This window comes from Pseudophryne corroboree, chromosome 2, assembly GCF_028390025.1.
Source record: "Pseudophryne corroboree isolate aPseCor3 chromosome 2, aPseCor3.hap2, whole genome shotgun sequence".
Lineage (NCBI taxonomy): Eukaryota > Metazoa > Chordata > Amphibia > Anura > Myobatrachidae > Pseudophryne > Pseudophryne corroboree.
The window spans coordinates 1,039,875,411-1,039,889,071 of NC_086445.1; the positions used below are offsets into that span (position 1 = coordinate 1,039,875,411).

General features: G+C 46.4%; 1 protein-coding gene across 6 annotated transcripts in view; it reads right to left on the reverse strand.

Annotated features, from left to right (window-relative positions):
* BOC (BOC cell adhesion associated, oncogene regulated) overlaps positions 1–13,661 on the reverse strand; it is a 266,459-nt gene that overhangs the window by 77,366 nt on the left and 175,432 nt on the right. For 2 of the 6 annotated variants that reach the window (XM_063956817.1, XM_063956821.1), the window contains exon 1: positions 4,368–4,612. The exons of 3 other annotated variants lie outside the window; for them this stretch is intronic. The gene's annotated coding sequence lies outside the window, so the exon portion shown is untranslated. Of the gene's footprint in view, positions 1–4,367; positions 4,615–13,661 lie in introns of those variants that run through there. One more of the 6 variants, XM_063956823.1, reaches the window with a different exon arrangement.

The window sequence follows — 13,661 nt, forward strand, 5'->3', positions numbered from 1 at the left end:
ATAGGCAACTTGGCGTGAGATTAACCCCGTCTTGCCACCATAACCTACGCTAACAGCAATACGACCCATCCCCCCCCCCCCCCCCCATATAAACATCAGAACTGCTGGACATAACACACTATATAAAAACACAAATATGCATTTATTCTGCACATACAGCTGATAATATCTGACCTTACAAACACTCCTGGTCATTATATAGCCCTCCCGTCTATTATACAGAGTTCACAGCCCAAATCTCACACTTCATCTCTTCTGTCAAGGTTAATGATGTGCAAACAAAAGGCTTTATATCCAGTACTCCCTGTACTGTATAAGCCAGATATCTACCAAATGTCAGGAATGCTGGGACTTATGGTTCCTCAGGAGTGACAGAGCCACAGGTTGCCGAATTCTTTGAGATTTAACCAATTTCCATAATACAATGAATAACTTGGAACTTTAAATTTCCGGCACTGTGACCCCACAGAACACAGGCCTGCAATCTATACAATATGATGTTTCCGGGCCTAGCCCAACGGACCGCAAAACATAAGGAAGAGGAGACCCCCAAACCGGACCCCCCAGCAATCAGTGCGTACTGCACAATCTGCTAAACTAATAGCTCTCATTATATACACGCCAGGTTGCACAGTATAATCTCCGATGGGTTACTGTCACACAGAGCTGCCACAGGTACAACCCAAAAAAACTATTTACCGATAAATTGTCTACTTAGAACTCAGATAATCTCATGTCACAGACTAAACCCACAGACTCAGTGCTCGTGTACAATGTGGGGTGCACGTCACCCCAAGACTAAAAAACATACTGCTATCAAGTGACCTAAAACCAAAAGTTGAAAATGTGATAAAGCAAAAAACACTTTTAAAACACACGAAATGGCCATTATTACGCATACACAGACTACAGATAGATATATATATATATATATTTCAACAACAATCAGACCTACTGTAGACTGAACAACATATAGCATTGCCTGCGTCCGCAGCACATAATTGTAGCACTATCAGCAGTATACATATAGTATCATACAGGTTATTTACCTGACATTGGACGGTCCTGCAGCCAGAGAAGCAGAATGTCCCAGTACAGAACTCCCTGCAAACACTGCTCACATTTACTACTAATAGTGTAAAGTAACATATCACACACAGAAAGTTACCTGGGCTGTCTCACTGTGTAATTATTCTCACTTAGATAATGTCATTTCCTCCATGCGGGCAGCTCTCATACTGAAGTGATTAAATACTTTACTTTTATCGCACTGATATAATAAAAGAATATCATCAACAACAATAGTCAGCGATAGTACAGACTTTAGTCAGAGATTTTATATATATATATATACACAGGTTGAGTATCCCATATCCAAATATTCCGAAATACGGAATATTCCGAAATACGGACTTTTTTGAGTGAGAGTGAGATAGTGAAACCTTTGTTTTTTGATGGCTCAATGTACACAAACTTTGTTTAATACACAAAGTTATTAATAATATTGTATTAAATGACCTTCAGGCTGTGTATATAAGGTGTATATGAAACATAAATGAAATGTGTGAATGTACACACACTTTGTTTAATGCACAAAGTTATAAAAAATATTGGCTAAAATTACCTTCAGGCTGTGTGTTTAGGGTGTATATGTAACATAAATGCATTATGTGCTTAGATTTAGGTCCCATCATCATAAGATCTCATTATGGTATCTAATTATTCCAAAATACGGAAAAATCCGATATCCAAAATACCTCTGGTCCTAAGCATTTTGGATAAGGGATACTCAACCTGTATATATATATATATAAATACACACACACACACACACACACACACACACACACACACACACACACACATATATATATATATATATACACACACATACACACACAGTATATATATATATATATGTATACTGTGCAATCTCACATACTCTGTCTACAGTTTACATGATGGTCAGTCTGACAGACTTACATGATGGTCAGTCTGTCTGACAGAGACGTACGTGATGGTCAGTCTGACAGAGACGTACATGATGGTCAGTCTGACAGAGACGTACATGATGGTCAGTCTGACAGAGACGTACATGATGGTCAGTCTGACAGAGACGTACGTGATACGTGATGGTCAGTCTGACAGAGACGTACATGATGGTCAGTCTGACAAAGACGTACATGATGGTCAGTCTGACAGAGACGTACATGATGGTCAGTCTGACAGAGACTTACATGATGGTCAGTCTGACAGAGACGTACATGATGGTCAGTCTGACAGAGACTTACATGATGGTCAGTCTGTCTGACAGAGATGTACACGATGGTCAGTCTGACAGAGATGTACACGATGGTCAGTCTGACAGAGACTTACATGATGGTCAGTCTGACAGAGATGTACACGATGGTCAGTCTGACAGAGATGTACACGATGGTCAGTCTGACAGAGACGTACATGATGGTCAGTCTGACAGAGACTTACATGATGGTCAGTCTGACAGAGACTTACACGATGGTCAGTCTGACAGAGACTTACACGATGGTCAGTCTGACAGAGACGTACATGATGGTCAGTCTGACAGAGACGTACGTGATACGTGATGGTCAGTCTGACAGAGACGTACATGATGGTCAGTCTGACAAAGACGTACATGATGGTCAGTCTGACAGAGACGTACATGATGGTCAGTCTGACAGAGACTTACATGATGGTCAGTCTGACAGAGACGTACATGATGGTCAGTCTGACAGAGACGTACATGATGGTCAGTCTGACAGAGACTTACATGATGGTCAGTCTGTCTGACAGAGATGTACACGATGGTCAGTCTGACAGAGATGTACACGATGGTCAGTCTGACAGAGACTTACATGATGGTCAGTCTGACAGAGATGTACACGATGGTCAGTCTGACAGAGATGTACACGATGGTCAGTCTGACAGAGACGTACATGATGGTCAGTCTGACAGAGACTTACGTGATGGTCAGTCTGACAGAGACTTACATGATGGTCAGTCTGTCTGACAGAGACTTACACGATGGTCAGTCTGACAGAGACTTACACGATGGTCAGTCTGTCTGACAGAGACGTACATGATGGTCAGTCTGTCTGACAGAGACTTACATGATGGTCAGTCTGACAGAGACGTACACGATGGTCAGTCTGACAGAGACGTACGTGATGGTCAGTCTGTCTGACAGAGACGTACATGATGGTCAGTCTGTCTGACAGAGACGTACATGATGGTCAGTCTGTCTGACAGAGACTTACATGATGGTCAGTCTGACAGAGACGTACACGATGGTCAGTCTGACAGAGACGTACGTGATGGTCAGTCTGTCTGACAGAGACGTACATGATGGTCAGTCTGTCTGACAGAGACGTACATGATGGTCAGTCTGACAGAGACGTACATGATGGTCAGTCTGTCTGACAGAGACGTACATGATGGTCAGTCTGTCTGACAGAGACTTACATGATGGTCAGTCTGACAGAGACGTACACGATGGTCAGTCTGACAGAGACGTACATGATGGTCAGTCTGTCAGACAGGAGTAATTCTATTACGGAATAATAGTAATGCTGCTTGCAGGGCTGCATTCACCGCAGTACACACAACAGCAATTGTCACATTTCTTTACCTTTTACTTAATATAAAACGTGAACAAATAGTGTAAAACACGGGCACACACAATGCAATGGGTTTGTTTTGCTATTAGGTAACCATTGCAGCGTAACAATGATCCCATGAGTAATATAAGACATTTCGGACACATGTAAACACTGATGTATAATACACACAGATGACATCACCCGAGTCACCGGACTATTCTATCGACAGAACTATCTGACATCTCCGAAACTGTATTTGGCCCCTTGTAGAACTAAGCCCCTATCACATAGTAATGCAGTATGTTTCTCTATACGGTATACACTAAATGCACCATGGTAAACAATATTACTACAATTATTACTATACATAATGCAACATGTGGGAAATTACAATGAGGGGGGGACGTGATACAAAGTTTAGCAGAGGCGTTTGGGATTCATATCGGACTTCCAGGACATAATTAGGATGTTCCCTGACTGCGGAAAGCTTGGAACATTCAGTAACCACAGGGAATGCACAGGACAACAGACTAGGCCCGGGCTGCTAGACTCTGTGGAACACACCGATCCCAAGAGCCGGAGCCTCTGATACATTTTGGGAGACCAGTTTCTCGGTGACCCAGGGGTGTCCCTCTGTGACAATGATCCAGGTGATCCCAGAGCACAGGTAAGCAGGCGGGACAGAGGCAGGAGGAGATCCCAGCCACAGCAGGAAAGTTTGGCAGAGAGTAGAAGAAAGTTCAGACTTACCAGGGACAGAGCAGAAATTCCTCCACCTCAGCACTATGGGGAGAGGTGGAAAGTTCTGGGGGATGTAGATTTCGGGGTGGCTCAGATGCAGGAGTGTTGCACAAAGTCGCTGAGCATGTTCTGTTCCTGGGATTTGTGCATTTGGGTCTGCGCCTCTTTTTGGATGACTGCTCTCTAAAACAATCCCTTCTTTGGCTGCTTAGGAGCCTCCCCTCCGAGAGGGGGATGGGACTGCTGGGCAGGAGGTACTGTGGGGTGGGAGGCTTGTACCAAAACACACACACAAGTCAGATTCCAGCCAGAGGACCAAATTAAAAGTGGTGGCTTCGCCCCAAGCTCTGAGGAGGATAGTTTTCGGGTAATTGCAAACAACCCACATGAAGGATTAGAGGTGGGAAAAGTTACATTTTTGGGCTGATGCTCAGACAGAGCATGGAGGACTGGACCCTCCCCCAGTGTTTTTTTGTGGGGTTGCTGAAAGACCCTCTCTCCCTCCCCCTATTCATGAGGGGTCTGTGCAGCTGCTGGGGGAGAAGAAGAGGATGACATTTCAGCAAGTTTTCCCCAGCCTCCTCCCAGACATTGTCTAAAGGGAATGCCGCCTGTTAGATGGCCCGCTGTGGTATGCCAGTGTGCCCGGCGGCTTGGTCTGCCAGTCTGCCAGCATCCCACGCCGCAACCGAGTACCAGCAACACTTAAACTCAAAACACTCCGACAGCAAATTTGGCAGCATTCGAAAAATGAAAACAAAACTGAGGGGGGGGGGGAAAGTTTACAAAAATAAAACGTTTTTTTTTTTTTTTTATATATTTATTTTTAGACAACACTGGGGTGCGCTATAAGAAATTCCACAAGATGTGCCCCAATACGGACGTTATGAGCCATTCTTAAAATTATTTAAATTTTTCTTTATTTATATGGCGCTACAAGGGGTCTGCAGCGCCTTCGTACAATGGGGGTCATTCCGACCTGATCGCACGCTGCCGTTTTTCGAAGCGCAGCGATCAGGTCACTACTGCGCATGCGTATGCACCTCAATGCGCAGGCGCGACGTACGGGTACAAAGCGGAACGTTGCTGTGCGATGGATTAACGAAGAATCCATTCGCACAGCCGATCACAAGGAGATTGACAGGAAGAGGGCGTTTGTGGGTGTCAACTGGCCGTTTTCTGGGAGTGTTTGGAAAAATGCAGGCGTGTCCAAGCGTTTGCAGGGCGGGTGTCTGACGTCAATTCCGGCCCCGGACAGGCTGAAGTGATCGCAGCGGCTGAGTAATTTCTGAGCTACTCAGAAACTGCACAAACTATTTTTGTACCGCTCGGCTGCACATGCGATCGCACACTTGCACAGCAAATATACACTCCCCGGTGGGTGGCGACTATGGGTTTGCACGGCTGCAAAAAGTAGCTAGCGAGCGACCAACTCGGAATGACCCCCAATATCAGAAATAGTATGAACAAAACAAGAAAAAAGTGATTTACAGTGCAGCATATTGCAGTAGATGGACACGGATTACAAACAGTGCAGCGTCAGCGGTCAAAGTACCCAAATAAGCAGCACTGCGGCCAAACCTAAGCGTTAAAATCTGTCAGCTCGTGGGAATCAATGACCGAAATATTTATCTTGTCCGTGGGGGGAGTCTCACGTGCACCCAAACATGTCAGTTAGGAGCTGATTGGCTGCTACTTTATCTCTCTCCAAGACTTAGCACACAGGCCCCTGTATCTGTTAGCGTTATGCAGCATATCGCCGCGCCATGGCTAAATGTAATAAACGTACTATGTAGTATCATTTTACAATTTGCCATTTGATAGATTTCGGAGGAATAAATAAATAATTTAACTTTTTTTTATTAGTTTAGGTTTATCCACGTTTGATGATTTGTATGAGACTCTGGCTGGAGTGGAATGAACCCATTAGCCGGGAATGCCCGACTCTGGCTGGAGTGGAGGAATGAACCCATTAGCCGGGAATGGCGGACTGTGGCTGGAGTGGAGGAATAAACCCATTAGCCGGGAATGCCGGACTCTGGCTGGAGTGGAGGAATGAACCCATTAGCCGGGAATGCCGGACTCTGGCTGGAGTGGAGGACTGAACCCATTAGCCGGGAATGCCGTATTCTGGCTGGAGTGGAGGATTGAACCCATTAGCCGGGAATGCCGGACTCTGGCTGGAGTTGAGGAATGTACCCATTAGCCGGGAATGCCTGACTCTGGCTGGAGTGGAGGACTGAACCCATTAGCCGGGAATGCTGAACTCTGGCTGGAGTGGAGGAATGAACCCATTAGCCGGGAATGCCGTACTCTGGCTGGAGTGGAGGATTGAACCCATTAGCCGGGAATGCCGAACTCTGGCTAGAGTGGAGGAATGAACCCATTAGCCGGGAATGCCGGACTCTGGCTGGAGTGGAGGACTGAACCCATTAGCCGGGAATGCCGTACTCTGGCTGGAGTGGAGGAATGAACCCATTAGCCGGGAATGCCGGACTGTGCCTGGAGTGGAGGAATGAACCCATTAGCTGGGAATGCCGGACTCTGGCTGGAGTGGAGTGAACCCATTAGCTGGGAACGCCGGACTCTGGCTGGAGTGGAGGATTGAACCCATTAGCCGGGAATGCCGAACTCTGGCTAGAGTGGAGGAATGAACCCATTAGCCGGGAATGCCTTACTCTGGCTGGAGTGGAGGAATGAACCCATTAGCCGGGAATGCCCGACTCTGGCTGGAGTGGAGGAATGAACCCATTAGCCGGGAATGCCGGACTCTGGCTGGAGTGGAATGAACCTATTAGTCGGGAATGCCGGACTCTGGCTGGAGTGGAATGAATGAACCCATTAGCCGGGAATGCCGGACTCTGGCTGGAGTGGAGGAATGAACCCATTAGCTGGGAATGCCGGACTCTGGCTGGAGTTGAGGAATGTACCCATTAGCCGGGAATGCCTGACTCTGGCTGGAGTGGAGGACTGAACCCATTAGCCGGGAATGCTGAACTCTGGCTGGAGTGGAGGAATGAACCCATTAGCCGGGAATGCCGGACTGTGCCTGGAGTGGAGGAATGAACCCATTAGCCGGGAATGCCGGACTGTGCCTGGAGTGGAGGAATGAACCCATTAGCTGGGAATGCCGGACTCTGGCTCGAGTGGAGTGAACCCATTAGCCGGGAACGCCGGACTCTGGCTGGAGTGGAGGAATGAACCCATTAGCCGGGAATGCCGGACTGTGCCTGGAGTGGAGGAATGAACCCATTAGCCGGGAATGCCGGACTCTGGGCATTTGTCACTTACAGATGCAAATGATGCAAAGCAAATGTTATCAGTAACTGGGCAATTTGCTGCCCTAATCTCAGCTATCAGGTTGCAAGTGACATGATAATTACCCTGGAGAAAACCAACAAAGAGCAGTGTTAATTAGCAGATTGCCTGTGGCCACTCACACAGCGGTTGTCACACAGCTCCGGCCAGAGGCGGATTCCCTCTGAGCTTTTACATCTATTTACTGTGATTTATTTTATGTACAAGACAAATTGTTTATTCTGCAGGATCTAATAATGTGCGCTCAGGTTACGCTGCCAAATAGTGCACCCCGCTAGTTTCCATCCATTCCGTAGGAACTAGTGACATCACTGAGGCACAAAATGCCTCATGCCTCAGTCGCGTCACTAAGCCCTTATTTATTTATTTATTTTATTTATTAATGATTATTTATATGGTGCACAAAAGTTCCACGGTGCTTTACACAGAGTAGTCATTTACATCAGTCCCTGCCCTGGGGAGCTTACAATCTATATCATGACAATAGTCAACACAATTTTTTTTTTAACAAGTTTTTCCATCTTTTACTAGACCTGTGGTCTACAATTGGGAATAGTAACCTGTGCCGAGCGCAACGGCAGTGGGACAAGGCACCATGCCCGACGCGTGGCGAGTGAAGTGAGCCACACAAGGGGACGCGGTGCACTAATTGGGGTCACATGTGGTTTAAAATGGTAAATGACACCCAAAAAACTTTACAAAAATGGTGTTCACCTTTTCTGTGTCGACCATTTTCCATGTCGCCATTTTGACAGTGTCAACCTTGTATCTGTCGGCTTTATCAGGTGTCTACCTTGTACAAGTCGACATATTGCTCCTGTCGACCTCTTGCCTGTCGACCATATGGGGTTGATCTATTGACTGTCGACCAAATTATGGTTGAGCCAATGATCCACACTTAACCCGAGCACTCGGAGGAAACCCACGCAAACACTGAAGAACATACAAACTCCACACATATACACCATGATGCTTACGACATAAGGGCTCTTTTATAGTCTGAATTGAAGAGCATCACGTATGAGGGAAAGAGATGTAAAAGAAGATGGTAAATATTAAGAGACAGGCACATTATAACAGGAACATTTATTGAATATATTATTATTTACAAATGCCGTTCCTGATTCAGTCTGAAAACAGACGCAAACACCAAACTGGGGACTGCTGAGGGAAGAAAAGCCACGCTGGGGTGCAAGGGGTGCAAATGCTTTTATTTGTTTGCATGCAGGGACAATCCGGGCTGCTTTTGCATGTAACAAACAAATACTGAGCTGCTCTGTTAGACACTGAAATTTAGAATTACACAAGGGGGATCCGGTCTGAAGATCGACACTGTCTAGGTCGACAATGTTTAGGCCGACCACTATAGGTCGACAGTCACTAGGTCGACAGGGTCAGAAGGTCGACAGGGTTTCTAGGTCGACATGTGCTAGGTCGACATGAGTTTTCAAAAAAAAATTCTTTTTTTGAACTTTTTTATACTTAACGATCCACGTGGACTATGATTGGAACGGTAATCTGTGCTGAGCGCAGCGGAGCAAGGCACCTTGCCCGAAGCATGGCGAGGCATGCGAGGGGACACGGTGCACTAATTGGGGTTCGACAACCAAAAAAACAAAAAAAAACACCTCATGTCAACCTTTTGACCTGTCAACCTAGCACATGTCGACCTAGAAACCCTGTCGACCTTCCAACCCTGTCGACCTAGTGACTGTCGACCTATAGTGGTCGACCTAAACATTGTCGACATAATGATCCACACCCACACTAGGACACGCGCCTTCTCACTACCTGCAACATGGCTTTACCGGGCCCACAGAGAGCGTCCTAGTGACTGGCATACAATACACTGAGCTTCCTGGTGACTGCTACACAATACAGAGAGCATCCTAGTGACTGGCATACAATACACAGAGGTTCCTGGTGACCGCTACACAATACAGAAAGCATCCTAGTGACTGGCATACAATACACTGATCTTCCTGGTGACCGCTACACAATACAGAGAGCATCCTACTGACTAGCATACAATACACAGAGCTTCCTGGTGACCGCAACACAATACAGAGAACGTCCTAGTGACTGGCATACAATACACCGAGCTTCCTGGTGACTGCTACACAATACAGAGAGCATCCTAGTGACTGGCATACAATACACAGTGCTTCCTGGTGACCGCTACACAATACAGAAAGCATCCTAGTGACTGGCATACAATACACTGATCTTCCTGGTGACCGCTACACAATACAGAGAGCATCCTACTGACTAGCAAAGAATACACAGAGCTTCCTGGTGACCGCAACACAATACAGAGAGCATCATAGTGACTGGCATACAATACACATAGCTTCCTGGTGACCGCTACACAATACAGAGAGCATCTTAGTGACTGGCATACAATACACTGAGCTTCCTGGTGACCGCTACACAATACAGAAAGCGTCCTAGTGACAGGCATACAATACACTGAGCTTCCTGGTGACCGCTACACAATACAGAGAGCATCCTATCAGTTATGTGGCGGTATACATTAGTGCTTCCGATTGTCCACGTTTTATGACTGGAAGTCACCAGCACTGGTTTTGCCTATCACTTTGACCATAAGTAATTTGATTTGGTCCTGGACCACCAACCCGAGGCACCCCCCTGCAAGAGCCCTGCAACACCCCAGGGTGCCCAACATTATCAACTAATTATATTAATATTCATTAAACCCCTAATTACCTGTGAAATTTGTAGTAACCCCATTAAAAGAATGAACCCCTTAATTTTATGGTCAAACCAAGTTAGCCTTATTCTTAAATGTACTTCCATAATTATAGACATCCGGGGGGGGGGGCACACTGCACCCATAGAGTATACTATGGGTGCAGTGTGGGCACAAATCACTTTGAAAATGGCCGCTGCGGCCATTTCCAAGTGATTTGTGCATGCGCAGTAGGTTCTGGCTTTATGCCAGAGTCTATTAGCTGCTGGAGAGGAGGGGGCTGGCAACAGAGGCTGGACGTGGGTCCCCATCTCTTAAAACGCCCCTGAACCCACCACACTCTCCTGTTACTTATCCCTCTTCCTACAATGAACATCAGATTGGGAGGACTGCTCTATACTAAATGCCAGATTGGGAGGACTGCTCTACACTAATAACAAGATTGGGAGGACTGCTCTACACTAAACACCAGATTGGGAGGACTGCTCTACACTAGATGCCAGATTGGGAGGACTGCTCTATACTAGATGCCAGATTGGGAGGACTGCTCTACACTAAACGCCAGATTGGGAGGACTGCTCTACACTAAATGCCAGATTGGGAGGACTGCTCTACACTAATAACCAGATTGGGAGGACTGCTCTACACTAAATGCCAGATTGGGAGGACTGCTCTACACTAGATGCCAGATTGGGAGGACTGCTCTACACTAATAGCCAGATTGGAAGGACTGCTCTACACTAAATGCCAGATTGGGAGGACTGCTCTACACTAAATGCTAGATTGGGAGGACTGCTCTACACTAATAACCAGATTGGGAGGACTGCTCTACACTAAATGCCAGATTGGGAGGACTGCTCTACACTAAACGCCAGATTGGGAGGACTGCTGTACACTAATAACCAGATTGGGAGAACTGCTCTACACTAAATGCCAGATTGGGAGGACTGTTCTACACTTATAACCAGATTGGGAGGACTGCTCTACACTAAATGCCAGATTGGGAGGACTGCTCTACACTAAACGCCAGATTGGGAGGACTGCTCTACACTAAATGCCAGATTGGGAGGACTGCTCTACACTAATAACCAGATTGGGAGGACTGCTCTACACTAATGCCAGATTGGGAGGACTGTTCTAAATTTATAACCAGATTGGGAGGACTGCTCTACACTAAATGCCAGACTGGGAGGACTGCTCTACACTAGATGCCAGATTGGGAGGACTGCTCTACACACTAATAACCAGATTGGGAGGACTGCTCTACACTAAATGCCAGATTGGGAGGACTGCTCTATACTAGATGCCAGATTGGGAGGACTGCTCTACACTAAATGCCAGATTGGGAGGACTGCTCTACACTAGATGCCAGATTGGGAGGACTGCTCTACACTAAATTCCAGATTAGGAGGACTGCTCTACATTCAGCACCAGATTGGGAGGGCTGTTCTACACTAAGCACCAGATTGGGAGGACTGTTCTACACTAATAACCAGATTGGGAGGACTGCTCTACACTAATAACCAGATTGGGAGGACTGCTCCACACTAGATGCCAGATTGGGAGGACTGCTCTACACTAGATGCCAGATTGGGAGGACTGCTCTACACTAGATGCCAGATTGGAAGGACAGCTCTACACAATGTCAGACTGGGAGGACTGCTCTACACTAAACGCCAGATTGGGAGGACTGCTCTACACTAAATGCCAGATTGGGAGGACTGCTCTACACTATTAACCAGATTGGGAGGACTGCTCTACACTAAATGCCAGATTGGGAGGACTGTTCTACAGTAATAACCATATTGGGAGGACTGCTCTACACTAAATGCCAGATTGGGAGGACTGCTCTACACTAGATGCCAGATTGGGAGGACTGCTCTACACTAGATGCCAGATTGGGAGGACTGCTCTACACTAATAACCAGATTGGGAGGACTGCTCTACACTAGATGCCAGATTGGGAGGACTGCTCTACACTAAATGCCAGATTGGGAGGACTGCTCTACACTAATAACCAGATTGGGAGGACTGCTCTACACTAAATGCCAGATTGGGAGGACTGCTCTACACTAATAACCAAAATGGGAGAACTGCTCTACACTAAATGCCAGATTGGGAGGACTGCTCTATAGTAAACAGCAGATTGGGAGGACTGCTCTACACTAAATGCCAGATTGGAAAGACTGCTCTATACAAAACACCAGATTGGAAGGACTGCTGTACACTAATAACCAGATTGGGAGGACTGCTGTACACTAATAACCAGATAGGGAGGACTGTTCTACACTAAATGCCAGATAGGGAGGACTGCTCTACACGAATAACCAGATTGGGAGGACTGCTCTACACTAGATGCCAGATTGGGAGGACTGCTCTACACTAAATGCCAGATTGGGAGGACTGCACTACACTAATAACCAAAATGGGAGAACTGCTCTACACTAAATGCCAGATTGGGAGGACTGCTCTATAGTAAACAGCAGATTGGGAGGACTGCCCTATACTAAGCACAGGATTGGGAGGACTGCTCTACACTAAATGCCAGATTTGGAGGACTCTTGTACAATAAACACTAGTTTGGGAAGACTGTTCTATACAAAACACCAGATTGGAAGAACTGCTGTACACTAATAACCAGATTGGGAGGACTGCTGTACACTATAACCAGATAGGGAGTACTGTTCTACACTAATAACCATATTGGGAGGACTGCTCTACACTAAATGCCAGATTGGGAGGACTGCTCTACACTAGATGCCAGATTGGGAGGACTGCTCTACACTAATAACCAGATTGGGAGGACTGTTCTACACTAAATGCCAGATAGGGAGGACTGCTCTACACGAATAACCAGATTGGGAGGACTGCTCTACACTAGATGCCAGATTGGGAGGACTGCTCTACACTAAATGCCAGATTGGGAGGACTGCACTACACTAATAACCAAAATGGGAGGACTGCTCTTCACTAAATGCCAGATTGGGAGGACTTCTCTACACTAAATGCCAGATTGGGAGGACTGCTCTACACTAAATGCCAGATTGGGAGGACTGCTCTACACTAGATGCCAGATTGGGAGGACTGCTCTACACTAAATGCCAGATTGGGAGGACTGCACTACACTAATAACCAAAATGGGAGGACTGCTCTTCACTAAATGCCAGATTGGGAGGACTTCTCTACACTAAATGCCAGATTGGGAGGACTGCTCTACACTAAATGCCAGATTGGGAGGACTGCTCTACACTAGATGCCAGATTGGAAGGACTGCT